Consider the following 17,852-nt stretch of genomic DNA (forward strand, 5'->3'; position numbering starts at 1 on the left):
AACTTTCATATGTTCTCATGTTCTGAGCAAGGATCTTAAACGTTAGCATTTTTACATGGCACATATTTTTACATGGCACACATTTTTACATGGCACATATTACTTTCTTCTCCAACACTTTGTTTTTGCATTATTTAAACCAAATTGAACATGTTTCATTATTTATTTGAGGCTAAATTGATTTTATTGATGTTTTATATTAAGTTCAAATAAGTGTTAATTCAGTAGTGTTGTAATTGTCATTATTACAAATAAAAATATTTTAAAAATGGACCGATTAATCGGTATCGGCTTTTTTGGCCCTCAAATAATCGGTATCGGTCGACCTCTAGTTTAGAGTCTATTGAATGTAACTCTGGTGAAGTGGTTGTAGCATTTTGCTCATGTGTATTTACTTGACAGAAAATAACTGGGTAAAATTCTGGTTTCCAACTATTTGCATACAATTTGCATATTGCAACAAGGATAGATAAGACCAGTTATCCCCCGACCCCCAACCACAAAACAATGCCAAAGGACATTTAAGAAGGAATTAACCAGAAATAAAAGTTAATTAAGTAAGGTACATCCAAAGACCATCACATTTAACAAATACATATCACATTTAACCCAGTCAGCTTAACTCAGTCAGAAACGCGGAAACACAGCGAAAACAAAAATATCCACAGGTGACATTTGAGAAAAACGTGATGCTCACAGCCACATGCCCCTCCCTAATTTGCATGCTACCTTCGCATGGCTGGCTGAGAGCGACCTTCTTCAAGAGCGCTGGTAATTTCTTGTGTGTCACAAGGATAATATCCGGAGGCTTTATCACGTGTCTCAGTGTCTGGTGTGCAACACAGAGGAAGAGAGAAATCTTTCAAATACATATATTTTTACAGTCTATCAGAGAAATACAGTGAAAGAGAGAGAGCAAAAGTGAGAGCGTGAGAGTTACGTTGCACTGGCACATCAAGACCAGCAGGAGTGATTCAACTCTATGGGTGTTGATGACTATGTGGACCACCTTAACCATTTTTAAAAGGAAGGATTTTAGTTGGATGATAAACCTCTTGTTAACAATATAGCCCATTTAGTGTTACTAGATACAACCTTCAGAGTAATGTAATGTAGCTGTCAACCGTGACCCATGCTACATGATGTATTTGACAGACGGATCAGTCTTGCCTAGGCAAGGCTGAGAGCTCTGGAGGTCATGTGACTATAGGATTAGTTTGAGCCCAACTGAAAGGGGCGGGGTTAGTGGGGGTAGGGGCCTTGCTTTCACCACCACATGCTTTCTCATAGACCCCGGGACTCCTCCCCTACTACAGTATCTCTTTCCCTTTAACTGTCTTTCTCTCTTCCTCCCTTTCTCCACTCTGCTTAAAAATGTTCAACCCGTTTCACGTTCACCCTAGTGAGGTTTAATCTCTGCTTGGACTGGACAACACACTGTTACTCAGCTGAAGGGAGAGAGAGAGAGAGAGAAAAGAGAGAGAATGTAAAAAGAAACCAATCAACACCATGGCCATCTGAAAAAGGCCACGGCACACACTTAGGTATCCATTGGCTGTGTTTGAGATCATTAACACCGCGATATATCATGGGTAAATCGTGACTGACTGATCTACAAATAAGATTGAGTCGTTTTTTAGATGCAAGGTGATTTGTCGATCAGTCAGTCTCGACTCGCCTTTAAAGTCGGCTGCAATGTTGAACGTGCCCACTTCCTTGTAGCCTACATGACACCGCACTCTGATTGGGTAACACTTCCTCATGCTCAAATTGGAACCCCCTCTTAGTCCTAATCTAAGATTTGATTATCCTACCCCAATAACAGCCTTTATGATTTTCAATGGTCAAACATGAACAATTTCAACCTCCTATCAACACCTCCTCCCCTTTTCCCTTTTCTTCCTCCTTCCCTCCCTCCTCCTCCCTCCTATTTAGTTTTCATTGATTGGACTCAATTATTTTTGGTATCTTAGTTGTCACTGTCTGTATTCGACTAAGCAGAGGTGATTTGATGATGTTGAAATGTTGAAGTGTAAATGGTGCTGGAATAGTGGAGGCAGCTCCTGTTTTCTTTGCGACTTGAAGTAACTCTCCATGGTTCTAAATCAATAGTTGTTTAGTGGTCCATGCTATCGGTCATGTCGCTGTTTGTTACATGCAATATGCTTTGTGGACTTCACTGGACAGAGGTAGCTATGCAGTTTTGTGATGAAACAAGGGTGTGGTTGAATTTATTCTGCCACTGTGTCTTCTTATTGTCTCAACCTTAGGCCAATATATCACGGTGGCAATGCATATTAACTAACAGGTTATAGAACAAACAATGCAATTATCACAACACATAGGTTGTAAAATAGTTTTTTTTTACCTGGCTTGCATGGCTCCTTAGTGATTTCCCCCCCAAGCACCGCTACTGCCCACCTCTCCTCAACTGTATGAAATCGTCGGCCTCTTTCAGAAGTGACTCCTGACAGGTCAAGGGACTAATGACTGATAACCAAGCCAGGAACTTTTCCAATATACAGTAAGCACCATTATTATTAATAATAACAATAATAACCATAATAATAACAGATTGTATTTGTATAGTGTTTTTCAGTACAGCAATGGCAGGTAGCCTAGTGGTTAGAGTATTGGACTATTAACAGAAAGGTTGCAAGATCGAATCCCCGAACTGTCAAGGTAAAAATCTGTTGTTCTGCCCCTGAACAAGGCAGTTAACCCACTGTTCTTAAGCCGTCATTGTTCTTGTCACGCCCTGGTCGAAGTATTTTGTGTTTATCTTCATTTATTTGGTCAGGCCAGGGTGTGACATGGGTTTTTGTATGTGGTGTGTATGTGTTGGGATTGTAGCTTAGTGGGGTGTTCTAGTTAAGTCTATGGCTGTCTGAAGTGGTTCTCAATCAGAGGCAGGTGTTTATCGTTGTCTCTGATTGAGAACCATTTTTAGGCAGCCATATTCTTTGTGTGTTTCGTGGGTGATTGTCCTTAGTGTCCTTGTTCCTGTGTTAGTTTACACAAGTATAGGCTGTTTCGGTTTTTGTTACGTTCATTACGTTCTTTGTTTTGTAGTGTTTGTAATTGATTCGTGTTTTACGTTTGTTTATTAAACATGGATCGCAATCTACACGCTGCATTTTGGTCCGACTCTCCTTCACCACAAGAAAGCCGTTACAGTTCTTAACCGACTTGCCTAGTTAAATAAAGGTAAAAAATAAATACAAATAAAAGACAGGTGCTGTTAGACTACAATATAATTTTTCTCACTGTTTGGAGGTGTAAACAACACTAAATAAATTCTAAGTCATACCAGTCTGTTCTAACAAAAATAAAATGTAAAGCCTTTATTACAGCATAGCATAGATCAAAAAGCGGAATCTGTGAAATTGCTTCATCTGACATTTTTCCGTTGCATGAGGCTTGGTGCTCACGGAATTAGTAGGCTATTAAACAAACACCCAAACAGGCTAACCGAAGCTACATCGGTCTTATTTCTGTAGATATACAGTACCTTCAGAAAGTATTCAAACCCCTTGACTTTTTCCACATTTTGTTACGTTACACCCTTATTCAAAAATGTATTAAATAGATATTTTTTTCTGAAAAATCTATACACAATACCCCATAGTGAAAACTGGCACCCCTGTATTTGGGGAGTTTCTCACATTCTTCCCTGCCGACCTCTCAAGCTCTGTCAGGTTGGATGGGGAGCATTGCTGCACAGCTATTTTCAGATCTCTCCAGATATTTTAGATCGGGTTCAAGTCCGGGCTCTGGCTGGGCCACTCAAGGACATTCAGAGACTTGTCCCGAAGCCACTCAAGCGTTGTCTTGGCTGTGTGCTTAGGGTCGTTGTCCTGTTGGAAGGTGAACCTTTGCCCCAGTCTGAGATCCTGAGAGCTATGGAGCAGGTTTTCATCAAAGATGTCTCTGTACTTCTTTCATCTTTGCCTCAATCCTGACTAGTCTCCCAGTCCCTGCCCCTAAAAATGGTGCCAGGTTTCCTACAGACGCGATGCTTGGCATTCAGGCTAAAGAGTTCAATCTTGGTTTCATCAGACCAGAGAATCTTGTTTCTCATGGTCTGATAGTCCTTTAGGTGCATTTTGGCAAACTCAAAGCGGGCTGTCATGTGCCTTTTATTGAGGAGTAGCTTCCATCTGGCCACTCTAGCATAAAGGCCTGATTGGTGGTGTTCTGCAAAGATGGTTGTCCTTCTGGAAGGTTCTCCCATCTCCACAGGGGAACTCTAGAGCTCTGTCAGAGTGATCATTGGGTTCTTGATCACCTCCCTGACTCAGGCCCTTCTCCCCCGATTTCTCAGTTTGGCAGGGCGGCCAGCTCTAGGAAGTCTTGGTGGTTCCAAACTTCTTCCATTTAAGAATGATGGAGGCCACTATGTTCTTGGACCATCAATGCTGCAGAATTTTTTAGTACCCTTCCCCAGATCTGCGCCTTGACACAATCCTGTCTCGGAGCTCTACGGACAATTCCTTCGACCTCTTGGCTTGGTTTTTGCTCTGACATGTACTATCAATTCTGGGACCTTATATAGACAGGTGTGTTGCCTTTCCAAATCATGTCCAATCAATTGAATTTACCACAGGTGGACTCAAATCAAGTTGTAGATGTTAAGGTTTTCTTCCGTCGAAGGAGAGGAGGACCAAAATGCAGCGTGGTTATCTTCATACATCTTTAATAAAGATAATGACGATACAATACAAAACAATAAACGTATCGTGAAAAACCTAAACAGCCCTATCTGGTGCAAACAAACACAGCGACAGGAACAATCACCCATGAAACACTCAAAGAATATGGCTGCCTAAATATGGTTCCCAATCAGAGACAACGATAAACACCTGCCTCTGATTGAGAACCACTCCAGGCAACCATAGACTTTCCTAGACTACTCTACTATAACACAATCCCATAACCTACAAAAACCCCAAGACAAAACACACCACATAAAATAACCCATGTCACACCCTGGCCTGACCAAAATAATAAAGAAAACACAAAATACTAAGACCAGGGCGTGACAGTAGAAACATCTCAAGGATGATCGATGGAAACAGGATGCACCAGAGCTCAATTTTGAGTCTCCTAGCAAAGAGTCTGAATACTTACATAAATAAGGTATTTCTGTTTTGAATTTTTAAGAAATTAGCAGAAATTCCTAAAAACCTGTTTTCGCTTTGTCATTATGGGATATTGTGTGTAGATTGCTTAGGGGAAAAATGTTTAATCAATTTTAGAATACGGCTGTAACGTAACAAAATGTGGAAAAAGTCAATGGGTATGAACACTTTCCGAAGGCCTTGTATATGAATGATTTTATAAAGCCAGGCACATTTAACTGTTAGGCTATTGATTATAGACCTAATGAATTTGGGATTTCCTCACTAAGGCAATGGCTATTTCCTCGTCTCTGCTACCTCTGCCGCATTGTTCTCAATCCTAATATGCTGGTTAACTTTGCTATTATGCACATGGCAACATAGGGAAAGGCCCACTGAAGATTATCTTTCAGAAATGTGGACAGCGAACGTACCCAACGCGGGACAAAGAACATTTGTTAGATATATTAGATATATTAGTGTTGCACCATTATTTTTACATAATATAAGCATATACACTATCAGTATCACGTCTTAGAGTGATGGACTATGCCATCCCTGTGGCCTCCGCATTGGATTAGTCCACTGAGACAGGTGCGAATCAGATGTCAGGTGTCTTGTGCCCCTTGAAAAAAATTATAAAGAAATCTCAGCCAAACAGCAGCCTATTGACCAAACAATTGACCAGTTGACTAACTGGAGTCAGCCCTAAAATATGTACAATATATACAGAGCTCTCTGCCTAGGGGACCTCACAGCGCCATGGAAGCTACAGAATTCAAATGTGTTACATCCATGAATTCATCACAGGCATGCATGGAATACTTCAACTAACCATCCCTTTTCACCAGCATCAGAGCAACCCACCCATGCACCAAAACAACCCACCCATGCACCAAAACAACCCACCCATGCACCAAAACAACCCGCCCATGCACCAAAACAACCCACCCATGCACCAAAACAACCCACCCATGCACCAAAACAACCCACCCATGCACCAAAACAACCCACCCATGCACCAAAACAACCCACCCATGCACCAAAACAACCCACCCATGCACCAAAATAACTTGCCCATGCACCAAAATAACCCGCCCATGCACCAAAACAACCCGCCCATGCACCAAAACAACCCACCCATGCACCAAAACAACCCACCCATGCACCAAAACAACCCGCCCATGCACCAAAACAACCCGCCCATGCACCAAAACAACCCGCCCATGCACCAAAACAACCCGCCCATGCACCAAAACAACCCACCCATGCACCAAAACAACCCACCCATGCACCAAAACAACCCACCCATGCACCAAAACAACCCACCCATGCACCAAAACAACCCACCCATGCACCAAAACAACCCACCCATGCACCAAAACAACCCACCCATGCACCAAAATAACCCGCCCATGCACCAAAATCTCTCATCTTCCTTCCTCCAGCCCTTCCAGTAAAGACCCATCAGGTCAGTATCACTGCCATGGCTTTCCTGGTAGCAGGGAAGGAGATAAAGTGGGGGAACTCTGGCTAAGCACACGGGCATGCTGTGACCACATGGCCTGCCCTGCCTGTTGAGAGACGGGATCCTTAAAGATAGGGTTTCCCCTATTCCCCTGCTGTTTCTGGGGTTGTCTCTCTGTGTCTGTTTCTGCTCCGTCCCTGCCTAGGACAGGTTGTGCCATCCAACTCATGTGTGCCCAGCATGCCAACTGTCCGCGTCAGCCAGACCCAACACGACCTCTGAAACTTGGTCTTGGCAGTGGAAATGGCCAGTTACATAGTCCAGTTGAATTAACCGTGTGGGCTCCCCAGGCAGCGCTTCACATAATGTCAAGTGGGTCAGGGTTAAGTGGTGCAAACAATCCTTGATGGTTTACCATAACGGTTTCCATTGATGTCTGACCAAGTGCTTATTTATTTTAGAGAGGGAAAACACATCCCAAATTGTGCAGATGAAGCTGGGCAGACAATCCATTATGGAAAATCTACAGGACCTAGTACCACAAATTCTTTGCAGGCATCAGGACAGAAAGCCCAATACAGCAGAACTTATAAGCAGCCAAAGAGCAAATGGAACAGAGCCAGAATGCCATGGATTCCTACGGAATTTTCATTACGCACACCTGGCCCCTATTCCCAGTGATTAGTATCTGTATAAGTGTGTCCTTGGTTTACCATTGTCCTGTTGATTATTGTTACATTGTCCGTTGGTTCGTGTGAGTACCTGTGCTGTGTGTTTTGGCTTTCGTGCCCTTGTGGATTGTGCAGATGATTATGGGTCTCATCCTATGTGTTAATCATTGTGCGCGTGTGTTCTTTATTCGAGGTACTCCTCACTCTGTTGTTTAGGTTTCAACCCTGTGTTTTTGTTAGTGTTTGTTTGGTCTTCGTCCCCGTGCCTTTACATGGCACGTAATTTGGGCGTAAATAAAAACCCTATTACGCATTCCTGCGCATGTCTCCCGAATCATTCATACCAGCGTGGCACAGAAACCTTTCAAAAATCCAATCTAAGTAATAAAACATATATAGAGCCAAAGTATACAGTATTTTTTCAAAAGTCCTCATCTACTAAAGGGCATGCAGCCCCCAGAGAGAAGTAGTAGATAGCAGTGAACATGGTATGTGACAAGAGCACTCGGTTCAGGAACATCAATACTGCAAGCATCCTTCTTTCAATCTCAACCTCAAACCAAACAGGCAAGATGACCTGATGTTGAGTACCCAACTAGTCAGAGAGCCCTGGATGGTGGAAGGGTGGTGGAGGAATAAGGAGTGGTTGTGGGTGGTGGAGGAATAAGGAGTGGTTGTGGGTGGTGGTGGAGGAATAAGGAGTGTTTGTGGGTGGTGGAGGAATAAGGAGTGGTTGTGGGTGGTGGTGGAGGAATAAGGAGTGGTTGTGGGTGGTGGAGGAATAAGGAGTGGTTGTGGGTGGTGGTGGAGGAATAAGGAGTGGTTGTGGGTGGTGGAGGAATAAGGAGTGGTTGTGGGTGGTGGAGGAATAAGGAGTGGTTGTGGGTGGTGGTGGAGGAATAAGGAGTGGTTGTGGGTGGTGGAGGAATAAGGAGTGGTTGTGGGTGGTGGAGGAATAAGGAGTGGTTGTGGGTGGTGGAGGAATAAGGAGTGGTTGTGGGTGGTGGAGGAATAAGGAGTGGTTGTGGGTGGTGGAGGAATAGTGGGTGGTTGTGGGTGGTGGTGGAGGAATAAGGAGTGGTTGTGGGTGGTGGAGGAATAAGGAGTGGTTGTGGGTGGTGGAGGAATAAGGAGTGGTTGTGGGTGGTGGTGGAGGAATAAGGAGTGTTTGTGGGTGGTGGAGGAATAAGGAGTGGTTGTGGGTGGTGGAGGAATAAGGAGTGGTTGTGGGTGGTGGTGGAGGAATAAGGAGTGGTTGTGGGTGGTGGAGGAATAAGGAGTGGTTGTGGGTGGTGGAGGAATAAGGAGTGGTTGTGGGTGGTGGAGGAATAAGGAGTGGTTGTGGGTGGTGGGGGAATAAGGAGTGGTTGTGGGTGGTGGAGGAATAAGGAGTGGTTGTGGATGGTGGGGGAATAAGGAGTGGGTTTGCGTGGTGGAGGAATATGGAGTGGTTGTGGATGGTGGAGGAATAGGGGGTGGTTGTGGGTGGTGGAGGAATAAGGAGTGGTTGTGGGTGGTAGAGGAATAAGGAGTGGTTGTGGGTGGTGGAGGAATAAGGAGTGGTTGTGGATGGTGGAGGAATAGGGGGTGGTTGTGGGTGGTGGAGGGGGAATATGGAGTGGTTGTGGGTGGTGGAGGAATAGGGGGTGGTTGTGGGTGGTGGAGGGGGAATATGGAGTGGTTGTGGGTGGTGGTGGAGGAATAAGCAGTGGTTGTGGGTGGTGGAGGAGGAATATGGAGTGGTTGAGGGTGGTGGAGGGGGAATATGGAGTGGTTGTGGGTGGTGGAGGGGGAATATGGAGTGGTTGTGGGTGGTGGAGGAGGAATATGGAGTGGTTGAGGGTGGTGGAGGAGGAATATGGAGTGGTTGTGGGTGGTGGAGGAGGAATATGGAGTAGTTGAGGGTGGTGGAGGGGGAATATGGAGTGGTTGTGGGTGGTGGAGGAGGAGGAATATGGAGTGGTTGAGGGTGGTGGAGGGGGAATATGGAGTGGTTGAGGGTGGTGGAGGAGGAGGAATATGGAGTGGTTGTGGGTGGTGGAGGGGGAATATGGAGTGGTTGTGGGTGGTGGAGGAGGAATATGGAGTGGTTGAGGGTGGTGGAGGGGAATATGGAGTGGTTGAGGGTGGTGGAGGAGGAATATGGAGTGGTTGAGGGTGGTGGAGGGGGAATATGGAGTGGTTGAGGGTGGTGGAGGAGGAATATGGAGTGGTTGCGGGTGGTGGAGGGGGAATATGGAGTGGTTGAGGGTGGTGGAGGGGGAATATGGAGTGGTTGTGGGTGGTGGAGGAGGGGGAATATGGAGTGGTTGTGGGTGGTGGAGGATTAGGAATATGGAGTGGTTGTGGGTGGTGGAGGGGGAATATGGAGTGGTTGTGGGCGGTCGAGGAGGAATATGGAGTGGTTGTGGGTGGTGGAGGGGGAATATGGAGTGGTTGTGGGTGGTGGAGGAATAGGGGGTGGTTGTGGGTGGTGGAGGGGGAATATGGAGTGGTTGTGGGGGGTGGTGGAGGAATAAGGAGTGGTTGTGGGTGGTGGAGGAGGAATATGGAGTGGTTGAGGGTGGTGGAGGGGGAATATGGAGTGGTTGTGGGTGGTGGAGGGGGAATATGGAGTGGTTGTGGGTGGTGGAGGAGGAAGGGTGGTGGAGGAGGTTGGAGGGGTTGTGGGTGGAGGAGGAATATGGAGTGGTTGTGGGTGGTGGAGGAGGAATATGGAGTGGTTGAGGGGTGGTGGAGGGGGAATATGGAGTGGTTGAGGGTGGTGGAGGAGGAAATATGGAGTGGTTGAGGGTGGTGGAGGGGGAATATGGAGTGGTTGAGGGTGGTGGAGGAATATGGAGGAATATGGAGTGGTTGTGGGTGGTGGAGGGGAATATGGAGTGGTTTTCGGGTGGTGGAGGAGGAATATGGAGTGGTTGAGGGTGGTGGAGGGGAATATGGAGTGGTTGAGGGTGGTGGAGGGGGAATATGGAGTGGTTGAGGGTGGTGGAGGGGGAATATGGAGTGGTTGAGGGTGGTGGAGGAGGAATATGGAGTGGTTGCGGGTGGTGGAGGGGAATATGGAGTGGTTGAGGGTGGTGGTTGTGGGCGGAGGAGGAGGGGGAATATGGAGTGGTTGTGGGTGGTGGAGGAGGAATATGGAGTGGTTGTGGGTGGTGGAGGAGGAATATGGAGTGGTTGTGGGTGGTGGAGGAGGAATATGGAGTGGTTGTGGGTGGTGGAGGAGGAATATGGAGTGGTTGTGGAGGAGGAATAAGGAGTGGTTGTGGGTGGTGGAGGAGGAATATGGAGTGGTTGTGGAGGAGGAATAAGGAGTGGTTGTGGGTGGTGGAGGAGGAATATGGAGTGGTTGTGGAGGAGGAATAAGGAGTGGTTGTGGGTGGTGGAGGAGGAATATGGAGTGGTTGTGGGTGGTGGAGGAGGAATATGGAGTGGTTGTGGGTGGTGGAGGAGGAATATGGAGTGGTTGTGGGTGGTGGAGGAGGAATATGGAGTGGTTGTGGGTGGTGGAGGAGGAATATGGAGTGGTTGTGGGTGGTGGAGGAGGAATATGGAGTGGTTGTGGGTGGAGGAGGAATATGGAGTGGTTGTGGGTGGTGGAGGAGGAATGGAGGTGGGTGGTGGAGGAGGAATATGGAGTGGTTGTGGGTGGTGGAGGAGGAATATGGAGTGGTTGTGGGTGGTGGAGGAGGAATATGGAGTTGTGGGTGGTGGAGGAGGAATATGGAGTGGTTGTGGGTGGTGGAGGAGGAATATGGAGTGGTTGTGGGTGGAGGAGGAGGAAGGAATATGGAGTGGTTGGGGTTGGAGGAGGAATATGGAGTGGTTGGAGGAGGAATATGGAGTGGTTGTGGGTGGTGGAGGAGGAATATGGAGTGGTTGTGGGTGGTGGAGGAGGAATATGGAGTGGTTGTGGGTGGTGGAGGAGGAATATGGAGTGGTTGTGGGTGGTGGAGGAGGAATATGGAGTGGTTGTGGGTGGTGGAGGAGGAATATGGAAGGAGGAATATGGAGTGGTTGTGGGTGGTGGAGGAGGAATGGAGTGGTTGTGGAGGAGGAATAAGGTTTGTGGGTGGTGGAGGAGGAATATGGAGTGGTTGTGGAGGAGGAATAAGGAGTGGTTGTGGGTGGTGGAGGAGGAATATGGAGTGGTTGTGGAGGAGGAATAAGGAGTGGTTGTGGGTGGTGGAGGAGGAATGGAGTGGTGGAGGAGGAATAAGGAGTGGTTGTGGGTGGTGGAGGAGGAATATGGGTGGTTGTGGGGGAGTGGTTGTGGGTGGTGGAGGAGGAATATGGAGTGGTTGTGGGTGGTGGAGGAGGAATATGGAGTGGTTGTGGGTGGTGGAGGAGGAATATGGAGTGGTTGTGGGTGGTGGAGGAGGAATATGGAGTGGTTGTGGGTGGTGGAGGAGGAATATGGAGTGGTTGTGGGTGGTGGAGGAGGAATATGGAGTGGTTGTGGGTGGTGGAGGAGGAATATGGAGTGGTTGTGGGTGGTGGAGGAGGAATATGGAGTGGTTGTGGGTGGTGGAGGAGGAATATGGAGTGGTTGTGGGTGGTGGAGGAGGAATATGGAGTGGTTGTGGGTGGTGGAGGAGGAATATGGAGGTGGTTGTGGAGGAGGAATAAGGAGTGGTTGTGGGTGGTGGAGGAGGAATATGGAGTGGTTGTGGGTGGTGGAGGAGGAATATGGAGTGGTTGTGGGTGGTGGAGGAGGAATATGGAGGAGGAATATGGTTTGTGGGTGGTGGAGGAGGAATATGGAGTGGTTGTGGGTGGTGGAGGAGGAATATGGAGTGGTTGTGGGTGGTGGAGGAGGAATATGGAGTGGTTGTGGGTGGTGGAGGGTTGTGGGTGGTGGAGGAGGAATATGGAGTGGTTGTGGGTGGTGGAGGAGGAATATGGAGTGGTTGTGGGTGGTGGAGGAGGAATATGGAGTGGTTGTGGGTGGTGGAGGAGGAATATGGAGTGGTTGTGGGTGGTGGAGGAGGAATATGGAGTGGTTGAGGGTGGTGGAGGAGGAATATGGAGTGGTTGTGGGTGGTGAATTGTCTGGGGAAGCTACATTATGATGTGGAGGAGATACGGGGTCAGAGAATTCAGCTAGATCAGGGGTATTCAACTGGGGATCCTTTTTTAAATGAATATTAAAAATGAATATCACTAACAACAACAGAATAAACACATTTTTATGTCAACTTGATTTCTGAACTCCTAATATTGAGCAACTTACAGTAATTGGTGCTAATTACACTCACTGGAGTATCTGATATAGACTGAAAAAAGCAGGTGAGGCTGCTGGTATAAGCTTTCTTGACTTGGACATTCGTTTTTGCCAACACATGGCTAACCTTTGTTTAACCTGCTTAACAGCTTCTACTAGCAAAAATGTGTTTGGAGATAGCCTATTAGCTGGAAAGGTATGTTAGAGTTTACACTTCGTCTTCCAATTCTAACTAGCCTGACTACCCATCCACATCCCTTCGGCCAAACACCCCACCCACTACCATTTCTTCTCCACCATGAATGTATGGAGCGATTGATAGAGCAGCAGAGTTCAATTCAGAATGAGTCGTCAGGCAAAACTATAACTGCAGGAGGTCAAAATAATGCAAACATCTACCAAATCAATTCATTTTCAAGGGGTGGTGGGTTGGGTCAAGGAAGTCTGGTAGTGCACCTGACTGTTACCCCTGGTTGCAAAACACTCATCAAAGCATCCTGACCTGTGCTGCTGTCAGTTGGTGTGTGTATAATGTCATTATAACATGAAAGAGGTAGGATACACAGGGACAAGGTGGGGTGCAATCAAACTGCATCGCAGGAAGTAATGACTTTCTTTATCTGAGTTTCTTTAAACAAACATCAATGTCCATACTCAGTGTGGTTGTAGCGCACACACACGCGGACACACACACAAATCTTATCACCACTGAAGCTCGCAGTGACATTGACATTTTAGTCATCAACACATCAACAATTTAGGGGTATTTCCTTTATACAGAGACCTGTCTGTGCTTGTAAGGTTAAGCCATATGACAGTCTAGTAAAACACTATAACATCAATGCATGTGGTGACATTTCAGCTAAACACCAACAACTATGTTTCCAATTACATACCTTTATATGTGAGTCACACAGTGCACTGGACGGGACATGTCCATGTCTTCAGTGACAACAACCACAACCATACAGCACTGCTTTCAGTGGCATTTTAATGCAAACACATCTGTGGCTTCTGTGACATTAATTAGGGAAAGGTAAAGGGGATATCTAGTCAGTTGCACAACTGAATGTATTCCACCGAAATGTGCCTTCCGCATTTAATCGACGTCCACGTCATCGATACTGTGATGGAGCTTCTTCTAACCCCAATAGCAACAAATGTGATGGAAAACTAGTGAATGAACTCCCTTTATAACACAGTGTGAATCCATTCATCTCTCTCCGGTTAGTTGAAGCCCATTGTGTACAAAATATGTTGAGCTCATTTCTCACAAGAGAGGAATAAGAAAGCAAACAGAATAACAGTTTTGGTACTAAACGGATTACTCATACAGCACGTGTTTGTTATTTGTTTTCATGTTTGTTTTCATTGTTATAACGACTGACCACATTTTACAAAGCATCCTGTGTGGCCATTTTGTTATAAAACAAGTAAAACACTCACTGACATATATCATTGAGGGATTGGGAGACTATTAGAACAACTAGATGAAGTGGCTTGTTTTATTCCAGATTTAAATAGGAATCATTGACGTAAAACTTATTTAAATTAAATCCATTGTTTGTGTTCCAAACACCCATGTTTACTCAGTTGTGGTAAGGAGGCTTGGAGAACAACTGTCATAAAGCACTCAAATAAACAGGAGCAGAGAGAATGTCACACCTTGACTGCATCACCTGACCAATAGCCAGGCTGCCTTGCTCTCCGGGTGCAATAAGATAAACATTGGACTACTTTACCAGCATATCAACACCACATTAAAAGCCTGCAGCCAATATGGCCTACAGTAGCAATTGTGCACAGTTGTGTATTGTTACATGGTTGTTAACATTATGTCAAATGATTCAGTTCATTTTAAAATGGTAGACGCCCATTTTCACCAGCAAACTTGGACAAAATAAAAAACATCTCAGAAACATATTCTGCCAAATAATGTGCCATCTCCACAAACACTTTAGAGAGGATTATTACTCATAGTTTCTTTGTTGCACTGAAAGTCATTCCAATAATATATAGCGTATTTGTCTAAATGAAATAAATACATAAAAATATAACTGCTTGTCTAGGATAAATAATAATACAACTGCTTATTTTTACATTGACAGGCAGACACACTATTTTATTTTACATCGGCATTGATCATTTATTTATCTAGTTCTTATCTCATTTCGAAAGTTACCTAACTAAAATAGATGTGCAATACAAGTTGAACTTTCACCTGTTAGGCTACAACACAACTTCTTGAGAGGAGTTCCACACGCACATTCATTATAGCGCATGATATGCGCCTCACGCTGGCTAACGGTTTGATAGAATAAACTCACATTCCAATTTGCGTTTGACCTAGGCTACACGCTATTTCAATGATCCGTATAACATGTGTTATAGCCTACATGCAAATGATGTTAATAATATAGCCGTTAAGATGTTATGTTAAAAACGTTGTGCAATGTTGAAGAAAATAAATGATCTAGCGTATTCGAGTTCTCGCTTGACTCCCAGGAGGGGGTTGGACTCAGCCTGTTGATTCAATATATATATAGGAGAAAGGGTCAACAAACACCAGTAACAAAGTAAATATTATATTAACAATACACTCAATCAATATTGTAAACACTAAAAATATATTTGTAGCTTCACATGTGGTATTGTCGGTGACATTATAGCCACGCTTGGCTAGCCTAAAAGACCGCAGAGCCACACAACTCGAACCATAGTTTGTTTACAAAGCGCTGTCGGAACATTCTTTCACAATAGAAACCGTCTGCACGAAATATGCTTTTACAAAATCTTCTCGAAGCTGACATAGTTAACAAACCTACCTTGTCAGGACGATCAATTGAGTTGTCTTTTTGCATAAAAGTAAGGGAAAGCTCCGCAACGTACGCACGACCCAGAAAATGAACCTCTCCCGTCTCTTTCTAACTGTTCGCTACGCAGTTTTTTTCATTCTCTCTCTCGTCTTTCGCTTGCACTCCACTCTAGGATCGGTCAGTGCAATAAAGGATCCTTGGGACGTCCATATCGTAAACCTTAACATTAACCATAAACCTTACCTAACCCTTGCCCTTACCTTAACTATTTTAAATGTCAACTTCAATGGGGGGTAGGGGCTTCCCAAGGATCCCAGATAGCAGGAACCCTCTAAGTTCTCCCCCTCTCTCTAACCGCCCACTTCCGGCGTTTTCTGTTTGACAGGCGAATATTGTCATATGAAAACATTAATATGTGCAAAATATTGTCCCTACTTCAGTAAGTTAATTTACCAGCATAATATAGCCTAACCTAACAAATGTAAGGCAATTAAATTATCAAATTATCAAATTCTGTAATGATGATGAAATAACAACAATAATAATAATTATTATAATAATAATACATAGATGAAGGAGAAATAGTTTATTATTATTTTCCTACATATTATCATGTTATATGCTATTGTTATAATCATCATTAGAAGTAGTCTTGTAATAACTGAAGTAGCCTTTGTAAGAGCAATGTGATCTATTTCTAAATAGCACTACAGTACATCGTCTATTGATGAACCACATTGAACCACATAACAGGTGTTTACAAGAATAGGCCTTTAATGTGTTGAATGTGTTTCAATGGGAAGGAAGTGGAGAAAACCAATGGGAATTCGAGGAGATGGAGATTCCCAGTTCTAGGAAGTAGCAAGACCAAGAGTGAGAAACTTTTCTTGGATTTGTAGGCCTTTGTACCCTCTATGTTCTGCTATGCACTCAAATGGCCGCTGACAGACAGACCTTCAACACACAGCTAGGATTCTGTTCGGTCAGAAGGAAAATAGCATCTATTTTATAAGTACTTTGTTTTTTGAACAAAATCGGCAGTGGCTTTTGTCTCATTTGACTAAAAGCAAAGCACTTTATAGTAAAAATGCAAGGTGGAGTGAAAGAAAGACCAAATTAAAGTGATTCCTCTTTTGCTAGGTCCTTGCAGGCAGTAGATTTAGGCACAGCATCTTTCTCCCTTCACATGAATATAATGTTTTGGCTGCAGATCGCACCAGAGCCTGATAGGTGTTAGCAGATAGAGGCTGTGTGTCACTTCCCAGAGGGAGTCTTTTTCTCGGCCCTTTCCAACTGTAAATAAGTTAAATGGTCAAATATGTGCTACACGCTATTCACACAGATTTACACAGATCTACACACACCAACTGCAAACAAATCCTGCATTGTAGAATACGAAAAACCATTTGATTGACTGTAAAACATCCCATTGTTATTAGTCATCAAAGTGATCATGTATGGATATGATCATCATGGATACTCAAACTTTAAAATGCTGTGCATTGTAATATTGATACATTCTCTAGCTGGAGGAGCACAGTGACACCTTGTGGTAGAGGGACAGACAGGGTTAAAGTGAATATGTTTTGGATCTCATTTAGGATATCAGATTTTCCATAACAGGTAAAACTTCATCCAGCAATCTCTCATTGAGCATACAATGAGTGATGCCAGTGACATCATCTGGCAGAACAACTAAAGATGGAAAAAAATGATTTAAATATAAAAAAACTATGTTTGTGAGCTCACACGTGCACATGTGCTTTTCTAATAGAGAGAGTGAGAAAGAGGTTAAACTGAGTTCATTGGGAGAGGGCCAGCAGCAGCCGTCTACCAGCTTTACAAGCAGACTGAACAAAACAACCACAGAATGGTCCCCTCTGAGGGAGATGCATTGAAAGACTGACAGGGAGTAGAAGAGACAGAGACGTGTGCGAGTCATATTTTAGATCCCTGTAAGCCTCAGGTCCTGGTAACCTTTACACGCAAAAGCAGGTTTTGGTAGTTATGTGCGTGTATGTTTGTACATAGCTAAGTATATGGCTGGAGACAAAAAACAATCAGGAAATATGAATCTCCTTGAATAACCTCCATTACAGATAGAAAGGCCTACATGCACCCAATCCCAGCAGTGTTGGTCCCTAGAGACTGAACAGTAAATTACATGTTGACTTGTGTGATTGATACTGCATAAACACATAAACTATTCAGTGACGAATGACTAATTTATGAAGCAGAATTTGGTCCACAGTCCATTTTCCTCCTCTAAGTAAGTGTCCTTCGGGAACGCTGCTAGGCATTTGAAATATGAGAGTTTTCCGACTTAACGACTGTCACTTGGCCAAACGCAGCACCTGGAAGTGGAAGTGTTTTTTTTCGGAAAGCCAATATTTCTCAAGACATATAATACATGGCAATACTATGAACCCATTTTATTATTTCTAACTTCGCTTTCACACACAAAAAACATGGTTAAGGCAACAACAGAAAACACACACTCCACTAGGCCCTCTGTGCACACACACACACACACACACACACACACACACA

The 17,852-nt window shown here is 44.6% G+C and overlaps 1 protein-coding gene across 1 annotated transcript in view; it reads right to left on the reverse strand.

The window, feature by feature from the left end:
* LOC118377919 (signal transducer and activator of transcription 5B-like) overlaps positions 1-15,612 on the reverse strand; it is a 113,803-nt gene extending 98,191 nt beyond the window's left edge. The window contains exon 1 of the mRNA XM_052518720.1: positions 15,312-15,612. The gene's annotated coding sequence lies outside the window, so the exon portion shown is untranslated. The remainder of the gene's footprint in view (positions 1-15,311) is intronic.
* Between the last annotated feature and the right edge of the window lie 2,240 nt (positions 15,613-17,852).

Source organism: Oncorhynchus keta, chromosome 5, assembly GCF_023373465.1.
Source record: "Oncorhynchus keta strain PuntledgeMale-10-30-2019 chromosome 5, Oket_V2, whole genome shotgun sequence".
NCBI lineage: Eukaryota > Metazoa > Chordata > Actinopteri > Salmoniformes > Salmonidae > Oncorhynchus > Oncorhynchus keta.